This window comes from Salarias fasciatus, chromosome 20 (assembly GCF_902148845.1).
Source record: "Salarias fasciatus chromosome 20, fSalaFa1.1, whole genome shotgun sequence".
In the NCBI taxonomy this organism is placed as follows: Eukaryota; Metazoa; Chordata; class Actinopteri; order Blenniiformes; family Blenniidae; genus Salarias; species Salarias fasciatus.
The window spans coordinates 8344572-8355666 of NC_043764.1; the positions used below are offsets into that span (position 1 = coordinate 8344572).

Below are 11095 nucleotides of genomic sequence, written 5' to 3' on the forward strand. Positions count from 1 at the left end.
GCATGTGTCATAAGAAATACAATGAATGAATGTACCCCTCCTACCCATGTTAATTTTCAAGCAGCCAGATCGACAGGTCGAGGTGGAGGTGTGGCAGTGATATCGCACTCCAGTCTTCTTCTTAAACCCAAAACTAACGTTAAATTCAACTCTTTTGAAAACTTAATACTAACGCTTACTTGTCCAAATTGGAAGAATCAAAAAGCTGTGCTATTAGTTATTGTGTATCGACCTCCTGGTCCTTACTCTGACTTTTTAACTGAGTTCTCAGAGTTTTTAAGCAATATAGTATTGGCTCATAACAAGATTCTTATAATAGGTGACTTTAACATCCATGTGGATGATTCTGGTGACAATTTGAGTAATGTGTTTATTGCAGTATTAGATAGCATCGGTTTCACTCAAAATGTTGATGAATCCACTCAAAGTCACAAGCACACCCTGGATCTGGTTTTAACATATGGGATAGAGGTCAGTGACCTAAATGTTCTCCCTCAGAACCCTATACTCTCAGACCATTTTTTGATTACTTTTCAGGTTTTAATTGAAGACTACTCTGCTCAAAAAAGATAAAATTCAGCTGATACGGACATTATCTGAAAAATCTGTGGCTCGGTACAAAGAATTGATCCAGCCTGCATTTGCTGCATTATCTTGTGAACTCACAGAAATGAGCTTACCGACCAGTGGTGATAATAGTGACCAGTTCGTTGACAGTGCTATGCACTCACTAAAATCTGCCCTCGACATAGTGGCCCTGTTGCAGCTGAAAACCAATCGACCCAGGCGCTTGCTCCATGGTTTAATTCTGAAACCCGTGTTCTCAAACAAAAAAACTCTGCAATTAGAAAGACTGTGGCGTAAATCTAAATCGGAACAATCTCTGAAGGCTTGGAAATGTAGCTTGCTAAGCTATAAACAAACTCTTTTTAAAGCCAAGGCATTATATTACTCTCGTTTAATAGAAATAAACAAAAATAACCCTCAGTTTCTATTCAACACTGTAGCCAGACTGACAAACAGTCATACTGTAGTGGAACCAGTAATCCCAGAATCTTTAAACTGCCATGACTTTCTTAAATTCTTTAATGATAGAATCATAACCATCAGAGGTAAAATCAGTGAAGCGCTTTGCTCAAATCAAGCTCAGGGAATCCAGCCACTGCCTCCACCTGAAATACCGTATTGGCCCGAATATAAGACGATGTTTTTTTTCCAGAAACTGCATCCTCAAAAGTGGGGTCGTGTTATAATCGCGGACTTACGGTAGATGGTCAATACGCATCCGCGCCGCTAGATGGAGCCAAAGTATCACTGAGCAGAGAGCGAGTGGAGCGATGAAATGAGATCAAATGATCTGATGAAAAATGGCGGATCATCTGGAACAAAGGGGATGAACGCTGGACAACTGAGCAAACAACAGAGGAGACGTTATGATACCAACTTTAAACTGATGGTGATCAACGCAGCAGAGTCATCAAACAACTGCCAAGCCACCAGGAGATCTGATGGAGCAGAGCCTCGTTCTTATTGGAGAGCACAGAAAAAACGCCTCCAGATGTTAACACTATGAGAAAAGCTTTCCGTGGTCCCAGAGCGACGCTTCAGAGAGACTGATAGAAGGGTGAGTGAATACGTCTCTGAAAGACGGAAAGACGGAATGTCCACCACCAGAGCCTGATTCAGCTGAAGGCACTGGAAAGTTATTTACATCATTTATGCAGTTTGGACCCCTTGAGGTTCTTATTTGTTGCTTATTGTTTCTTATTTTGAGAAAGAGAATATATTTTTTCATTTTATATCTCGTGAAATGTTATCTCAGTTGTGAGTTTTGAGTTTATAATAATTGTATAATAAAAAGTTGTCTTATGAGTGACCTTACTGTCTTCAACATTTTTTTTTTTTTCACAAAATGATCTTTGAAAAATAGGGGTCGTGTTATAATCGGAGTCGTCTTATATTCGGGCCAATACGGTACCTGAAATACTAGATAGTTTCTCATCAGTAGATGGGGCTGAGATTACTTCGATTGTCTTCTAAAACTTCGACCTGTCTCCTAGATCCAATTCCAACTAAGCTTTTCAAAGATGTTCTTCCAGTTATCTTAAATACGATCGTAACTATAATAAATACGTCTCTAGAAATTGGCCATGTGCCACAGTCATTTAAATTTGCAGTAATCAAACCACTGCTGAAAAAACCTAATCTTGATCCTGATATTCTAGCCAACTACAGACCCATATCAAATCTGCCTTTTATTTCAAAAATTCTGGAAAAAGTCGTGGTTAAACAGCTCTGCCGCCACCTACAGGACAATAGTTTATTTGAGAAATTTCAGTCAGGATATAGAGCTTATCACAGCACTGAGACTGCGTTAGTTAAAGTCACTCATGACTTGCTATTGGCGGCTGACGCAGGTCTCGTCTCAATCCTGGTTCTCCTAGACCTCAGTGCAGCGTTTGATACAATCGACCATAATATTCTCCTGCAGAGGTTAGAATGTGAGGTTGGCATCAGAGGAAAAGCCCTCTGCTGGTTCAAATCCTATTTATCTAATAGGTACCAATTTGTTCATGTTAACCAACAGTCCTCACCGTGCTCCCAGGTCAGTTATGGGGTTCCTCAAGGGTCCGTGCTCGGGCCAATTTTATTTCTGTTTTATATGCTTCCTTTAGGGAACATAATTAGAAGTCACGATATCAATTTTCATTGCTATGCAGATGACACACAATTGTATCTATCTATGAAACCTGATCAAACTAATCAAATAGACAGACTCAGTGACTGTATCAGATAAATTAAAGCCTGGATGTAACAGACTCACATATTTAGGCTTTATTTTTATTTGTTTAATATCTTTCTTTGTTGTGCCATCTCGTGGTGAAATAGACCGGAACTTTGTTCAGGTTTTGGGTTCCACCTGACCTTAATTACCAGCGCACTCAGCTCCGCTGCGCTGCGATACCAGCAGTGTTTTTGCACGTCAAAAGAGGGAAAAATGTTCAAATAATAAGTTTGTAAGCCAAGAAACTGAAGATAAAAGAAGCAACAAGACAAATACAAGAAGTTTTAGCCCCTCGTGGATGGCAGCTCACGAGGTTTGTCTTACTTTCGTGTCGTTTATTTCATTTGATTGTTGCAAAGAGTGTGTGTTAAAGGGACTTAAGGCAAGATTTGTGAAAAACTACACATGCATTTCCACTTTATTCAATGCTAATGGGTCGTGAAGCATTAAAAACCTAAAATAACAGGCCAATCCGCCTATCTGTCTGTTGCCTTATACAGGCTGTGTGCCAAATAATTTGTTGCTGTTCGTGGTCCGAATTTCCCGCGCAATCGTGGGGATGTGACGTAAATTGAGGCTGTATGCGCGTTGCCGAACAGGAAGAACATGGCCGCCGTGGACGCGGACTCAAACACTGCTGGGATCAGGGGCGGGCAGTGTTGCCAACTTGGTGACTTTCTCGCTAAATCTGGCGACTTTCCAAAGCCTCTTTTCGACTTTTTTTTTTTTTTTTTAAAGTAACTAGCAACAAATTTAGGACTTTTTCTTGTGCTCTGGAGACGTGACAGGACGTCTGCGCTGTCCTCAGCAAGCAGCGGGTGCTGCGTGAGCCCCTCCCCCGTCCCAAAGCACTCACAGGCGGTCAGTCTCACAGGCGGCCAGTCTCACGCAGCGCTCTCTGCTGCAGGCAGAGCAGAAAGGAGACCCACACCACTCCTCCACACTTCAAATGAATCGCGCAAGCGCGAATACGCCGCTGCTCACTTGCTGACAAACCAAGAATCAACAGAAGAAAGTTCATTTGTAGTTGTATTTGTAGTTTCATTTGTCCGCTCTCCCGGTAATATTATATATTTGCTCCCGGTGCGTGAATCGAAGCACGAGCCCCCCCCCCCCCCCCCCCCCCCCCCCCCCCCCTCCTTAAGTCCCTTTAATATGTATTTCATTGTTTCCTTGTCACTAATTCTCACGGGTTGCAGAGTCAATAAACCCTGTTTTTTACACTACTCGTGCCTGTGATCCGTGAGGGAGCTACACTGGATGACTACGAACTATCTCCGTCTTAATCCTGGCAAAACAGAGGTCACTATACTAGGCCCCCATAAACTGAGAGAGTGTCTATCTGAACAGATTATCACCTTAGATAACGTCAGTGTATCCTCCTCCTCTACTGTCAGGAACCTCGGGGTCTTATTTGATCAGGATATCTCCTTTAAAGCACACATCAACCTGGCTTGTAAAACCGCATATTTCCTTTTGCGCAACATAGCTAAAATAAGAAACATTCTGCCTAGAAGCGATGTAGAAAAACTCTTCCATGCATTTGTTTCTACTCGACTGGACTACTGCAACTCCCTTCTCGCAGCCTGCCCAAAAAGTGCATTAAAAAACTTTCAGTTGGTTCAAAATGCGGCCCCCAGATTATTAACCGGAACTAGAAGACGTGAACACATTACTCCCGTTCTAAAATCTCTTCACTGGCTTCCTGTCGAGTTTGGAGTTAGATTTAAAATCCTTCTCCTCACTTACAAAATCCTAAATGGGATGGCTCCGACCTATCTCCAAGATGCTTTAACGCCTTATCAACCAATCAGAGCACTTCGCTCTCAAAATGCAGGGTTACTGGTGACTCCTCGAGTCTCTAAATGGACATTAGGCGGTAGAGTATGGAAAGCCGAGTGAGTATTTATTATGCGTCCTTGATATCCTTGATATCACAAGTCAAAAAAGCACACTTTAAATACTAAACTTCCAACAAAAACAGGGTTGGGAAAGCTGGTGGTGGGGTGTGTCTGTATGTAGACCTATGCCATTCAGTGACCACCCGGGATGATCTATTTATCAATGATGGGCACTCCGATTCTTTATTTATCGAACTTAATATCAAAAATGGCAAAAACATAATTGTTGGGGTGATCTATCGACCACCAGATTCCGACTCACATAATTTCACTGTTAATGTGGATGAACTACTGAATAGTATAAATAATTCCAACAAAAATTGCTTCATTCTTGGAGATTTCAATATAAATTTAGCCAAAGACAATTCTGAAAAAAAAGACTTCTTAAATTCTCTTTATTCCTCTTCTTTTTACCCCACAATAAACACATACACCAGAGAAAAAGACTCCAGTAAGTCCATTATTGACAACATCATAACTAATATTCAAAATACTAGCTTTAACTCGGGTGTGATATTATCTGATATTACAGATCATTTCCCTATCATTCTTCTCGCAGATCTTACTACTAAAAATGACAAACCTTATACAAAAAACAAAGCAAAAGCATTAACTAAGAGAAACTTAAGTAATCTATCCAATAATCTAAAAAATAAATCTTGGAACTCAGTGTATGAGTGTAAATGTCCTGATGCAGCATATTATGCTCTGATTCAGGAATTAGGTGAGAGTATAAAATTGTGCATTCCCGAAAAGACACTAAAAAGAAATCACGGGGACAAGAAAAACTGGCTGACTAAAGGAATTATGACTTTGATCAAAAAGAAAAATGCTTTGTACAAAAACTATATAAAGGACCCTTCTGAAGAAAATAAAATTAAATACAGTAAGTATCGAAATAAACTAACTAAAGTGATCAAAATGAGTAAACGCAACCACCACACCGAGCGTTTCAAGGCTTCTTGCGGTGATCAAAAGCAATGCTGGAAAGTGCTCAACGAAGTCCTCAGCCGGGGCCATAAACCAAATGTCCTCCCTGACACCACAGTGTTCCAAAAAAACGGTGATCCCAGTGTTGGTGACCTTGCGACGTGTTTCAATGAGTATTTTAGTTGTATTGGTGAGACTTTATCAAAAAACATAAGCCCACAAGGGGGCGCCACCTACCATCAGTACCTCACTGGGAATTATCCCAACTCTTTCTTTCTTTCACCCACCAACAACTTAGAAGTAACACAAATTATACTCAGTATGAAAAGCTCCCACACAGAAGGAGTTGATGGCATTAGCAGCAAAATAATAAAATTCATTGTCAGCGACATTGTAGATCCACTTGTTTATTGCATCAATCTTTCACTTCAGCATGGAGTGGTACCAAAGATGGCCAAAATCGCTAAAATCATTCCAATATTTAAATCTGGAGATAAAAACAATCTACAACAGTATCGTCCTATCGCAATTTTGCCAGCTTTCTCCAAAATTATGGAAAAAATAGTTTATAAAAGACTCTATGACTATTTTAACAAACACAACATGCTCACCCCGTCACAATAAGGTTTCAGAAAGGGAAGTACCACTTGTTTGGCAATCCTGGATCTCATTGAAAAAATAAATGACGCTATTGATAAAGGTGAGTGTGGAATTGGTGTTTTTCTCGACTTATCAAAAGCGTTTGACACTATTGATCATAATATTTTATTAGGAAAGTTGGAGCACTATGGTGTCAGGGGCTTAGCACTCAGTTGGTTCAGAAGCTACATAAATGACAGAGAGCAATATGTGTACGTAAATGATAATATATCTAACTGTAAAGCTATTAATTGTGGGGTACCTCAGGGGTCAATCTTAGGCCCACTTCTTTTTCTAATTTATGTAAATGATTTCTCAAATTCTTCTCCAGTTCTTCATAAAGTTGTCTTTGCAGATGACACAAATTTATTTCTATCTCACAAAAACCTGGAACAACTCCAGATTACTGTAAATCGGGAATTGGAAAAAGTTGACACCTGGTTTAAATGTAATAAATTATCATTGAACGTAGCGAAAACCAAATGTATCATATTTCGCTCAAGTAAATGTCGGACAAGCCTTGAAAATGTACAAATTAAAATAAGCAATTGTGTACTTGAACGAGTAAAATTTATTAATTTTCTTGGCATGCAAATTGATGAACATTTAAACTTCAGCAAACACCTTGATTACCTAACAATGAAACTATCTAAGTATGTTGGCCTTCTTTTCAAGGTGAGACATTTCCTTCCCCTTGAGGCCCTTCTGACTTTATATAGGTCTATATTTGAACCCCATCTAAATTACTGTAACATCACATGGTGTAATACTTACCCAAGTCACCTCCTAAAATTGCAAGTTCTACAAAAGAAGGCTATAAAAGCCATTTCTTGGGCTAAGTATAACTGTCCATCGGACCCTCTCTTCTATAAACATCAGCTTCTGAAACTCACTGAGTGCAACTTATTTCACAATGCCTGTACCATGTATAATGTCGTGCATAGACTCAATGTTAAACTCTGTCAGTTAATTCCTATTTCTACCCCCTCTCATGACTATAACACAAGGGGTAAATCACTGTTAAAGGGTAAAAATACGAAGTTGAAATGCACTAGTTTTAGTGTAACATGTAAGGGTCCACAGATTTGGAATGAGCTGAGTGAAGACCTTAAAATGTGTAGGTCTTTGCCCATTTTCAAAAAGAAACTTAAACTTAATCTCCTTCAAAAATATAATGGAACCCCGATGAGCTGACGGCTTATTTATGTCCTCTGAAACCCATGAGTATTCTGTATGCAATAATATATTGATGTGTGTTGTATTGTTGCCATGTGCAGGTAGGATTAGTGTAGGGTAGGTAATAGCTTAGGTAACTGTAGGTTGTATGTGATTTTCTGTGTTTAATGCAAAATTCTCCGATCTTAATGTTATAGGGCCCCGCCAATAAGCACTAGTCTGCTTCCAAGGGTGTCCCTAGTTACAAAATGATTGTTTTTCAAATTACTGTATGTCTCTATGTGACATTGTCATTTTGCAATTTGTAAATTTGTAATTTTGTAATAAACAAGATTGATTGATTGATTGATAAACTATCCACAAAGCTGCCCTAGGAGCTAGAATGCTGTGGGAAGTACGGTGCACTGAGCCCTATCCTCTAATGTCTGAATGTTATTCCCTTTAGTTCGTTCATTGTTTTTCACCTGCTGTCCCCCCTTCGAGGGGGAGTCTACTCCAGTTTCAGTTGCTGACTACACTATTACGAGGGCCTATGAACAAGCTCCGTCCAGACTGGGAAGACACTCCTGTCGGTGCTGTGCCCGCGGACTGGCTTCGGTTCTACTTCTGGGATCCGTGGTTCGTGTGCTGGACCGTCCAACGGACTGCATTCAACATAGTCCTGCTTTACTTCTTATTGTCTCATGCCAGCTGTTGCCAAAGCTGTCCGTCCCTGGGAGTGGGATCCCTCCATACTGTGGTTCTCCCCAAGATTTCTTCTTTTCCCACTGGGTTCTTGGAGTTTTTTCTTGCCGGATGTGAGGGTCTAAGGCGGTGGTTGCTTCGTTTTGTCTCGTTACTATGAATTTGACATATTAACATTATGCTTATTCACTGTTTTTATTTTAACTTGAAGCCCTCTGAGGCAACTGCTGTTGTGATACTGGGCTATACAAAAATAAATTGATTGATTGATTGGTGTTTAGTCACAGAGGCAACACTCTTTTTGACTCTGTGTGTGGTGTGTGTTCTTGTTCACAGCATCAAACTTGCAGCTGTCACTGAACAGTTCTTTTGCTTGCACTTTTACAGTCTCAGCCGCTCTGCACAGTTTCAGTGCTTTTTCCAGATCAAGATTTTCCTCTCTCAATAGCCTCTCTCTTAGACCATTATCAGGGATCCCGCACACAAGTCTGTCTTTTATTAAAGAGTCTGTCAGTCCTCCAAATTCACACGTCTTACTTCTGTTCCGTAGCTCTGTCGCATATTGATCAGTTGTCTCTCCTGTCTTCTGTACACGTGAAGAATCTGTGCCTTTCAAATGTCACATTTCTCTTAGGCATGCAGGAAGCTTCAAAATTCTCTGTTATCTTATTTAGCTTCATGCCGTCTCCATCAGCAAATGTGAAGTTATTATAAACTTCTAGTGCGTCCTCATCCACTACGTGCAAAAACACTGCTGCTTGCTTTTTGTTGCTTGCTTCATCAAGTCCAATTGCCGTTAAGTACAAAGCAAAGCGTTGCTTGAATCTCCTCCAATTTTCAGCCAGGATTACTTATTGAAGCTTGCCTTCCATGAGAAGATGAAGAAAAGAGGACTGCAGTCTCCTGGTTCAACAGAATTTACCACTTCATCGTCCTCATTCAGGTATTGTTGATTGTTAATCTCTTGTCTGGACATAAAATAAATAGAAATAAGCCCATTTTGTTCTGCAACAGCTGTAAAAGTTTATTTATTTTTTTGGCTGGAAGCAAGGCAGGTTGTTGGATGGCAAACAGATCAGAGAGCTGCAGAGTTGATCGTGAGAGCTTCATCAGTTTCTCTATTGTTCTTTCATTATTATATTTCAATGTTCATCTATTTAGCCAGTAATATCCCCCCCCCAAAAAAAAAAACTTAATATAAGTAATAAGTGTCTAAATGATTATTCAGAGTATTTCAAGGAGCCACATTTGTTACAATAGCAGACAGATATGCGCTGCTCCAATATTAATTTATACACACGTATAATACATATATATATATATATATATATATATATATATATATATATATATATATATATATATATATATAATTTTTACATCATTTTATTTATACATCATTATAAAAATAATTCCGAATATATTTCGATGTCTACATGATTTTTTGCTCCTGCTTTGACCATCAAATCATCAGGTATTAAGACACCTTGTGTTTTTTTGATCCGTCTCTAGAACCAGTGGCACGCTGAAGAAAAAAACTCTTTAATAGGCAAGGCATTGAAAATTATTTTTATCATGATCTGTACAGATGCAGTTGATGCACCACCCATGAGATACATCCACCAACTCCACCTGCACTGCTGCTCCTGCTTAGTGGCAGTGTACAAGGTGTAGGAACCAGAGGGTGGAGGAACCAGCAACCTCCAGGACCAGAGAGAAACCGTCGGGACTCTGATCATCCCAAGAAATTACTTTCTGGAATTTTCCAGACTCCTCCAGGACTGGAGCCTGGCAGGAGGGAATTATAGGGGCTGTTATTAATTCATTTTTCCTTAGTACAGTGAACATAGGAGTTCAGCATCTGAATCTTGGTCTGAATCTCAAAAGTTCCTGTTGTCAACTGGAGGCCAATCCAAATGAATGCCTTCAAAGTAATTGAATTTAAAACAAAATTCATGTTTATACCTGGAGCCACTCTAGAACCGACTTTTTTTTCCCATAACATATTTACAAACTTTGCTTGTCCCCCCAAAAAGGTGAGTCGCCATTTAGACAAAAAGAGTAGATCGTTACATGTTCTCTCCGTGCATGTGTAGGTTTTCCCAAAGCACTCCAGTTTCCTCCCACAGTCCAAATCCATGTGTTCAAGGTTAATTGGTGACTCTAAATGATCTGTATGTGCCAGTTTTGGTGTGTTTAATATGTTGTTTTTATTCCTGATAAGTGAAGTTGTTCACAGCAGGAATTGAATGCTTTGTAAAATCTCAGCATTTCCCTCCTTTGTCATAATTTAGTAAATCTCATGTATGGGGAACTGATACAGTGATTTTGTGATTTCTTAGTGTCTATCAGATGAATGCCACGGAAGATAGGGTTCGTTGTGATTGACTCTTCAAGCCATGAGGACAACTTCAGTGCCAAAGAACTGATGGTCCATGCTCCCACCATCAGTGGCTGGAGATCCTGCAGGTACTGAAAGACAATGTCAATGACAATTCAGTATGTTATTCTCGTTTATTTTGCCTTTTTTCCACAACAACCAAATTCCTGTGACTGAAATGTTTTGCAGGCAGTGTTCCTTCCCGCAGCACATCACCCTCCAGCTGGCAGAGAGATGCAGGGTGAGGAAGCTGCAGCTGCTGGCTCACCAGTACCTCATCCCAGCCAAGGTGGAGTTCCATATTGGAGACTCTCTCCCTGACAGCAGCACTGCTGGGTTCCCCGGGCAACTCCGCAGACTTGGGTGAGACTGCAGCTGATGCCAGATCAGCTTTTACAGCCACTTCGTTCTGTTGCAACAAGCTGGATTTGTCAGTTATTTGAATGCTGCAGCAGAGGGCGCTCTTTAACAGCTTCACTTTGCTGTCGCTCAGGTATGTGTCTCTGTCTGACAACCAGAGAGGAATGGTTTCAAAGCTCGTGAGATGAAGTCCGTCTACGTGGATGCCATTAGAACGTACCTGAAAGTAACCTTCCATCG

General features: G+C 40.2%; 1 pseudogene; it reads left to right on the forward strand.

Annotated features, from left to right (window-relative positions):
• Positions 1-10862, forward strand: LOC115408583 (uncharacterized; annotated as a pseudogene).
• The last annotated feature ends 233 nt before the right edge of the window (positions 10863-11095 follow it).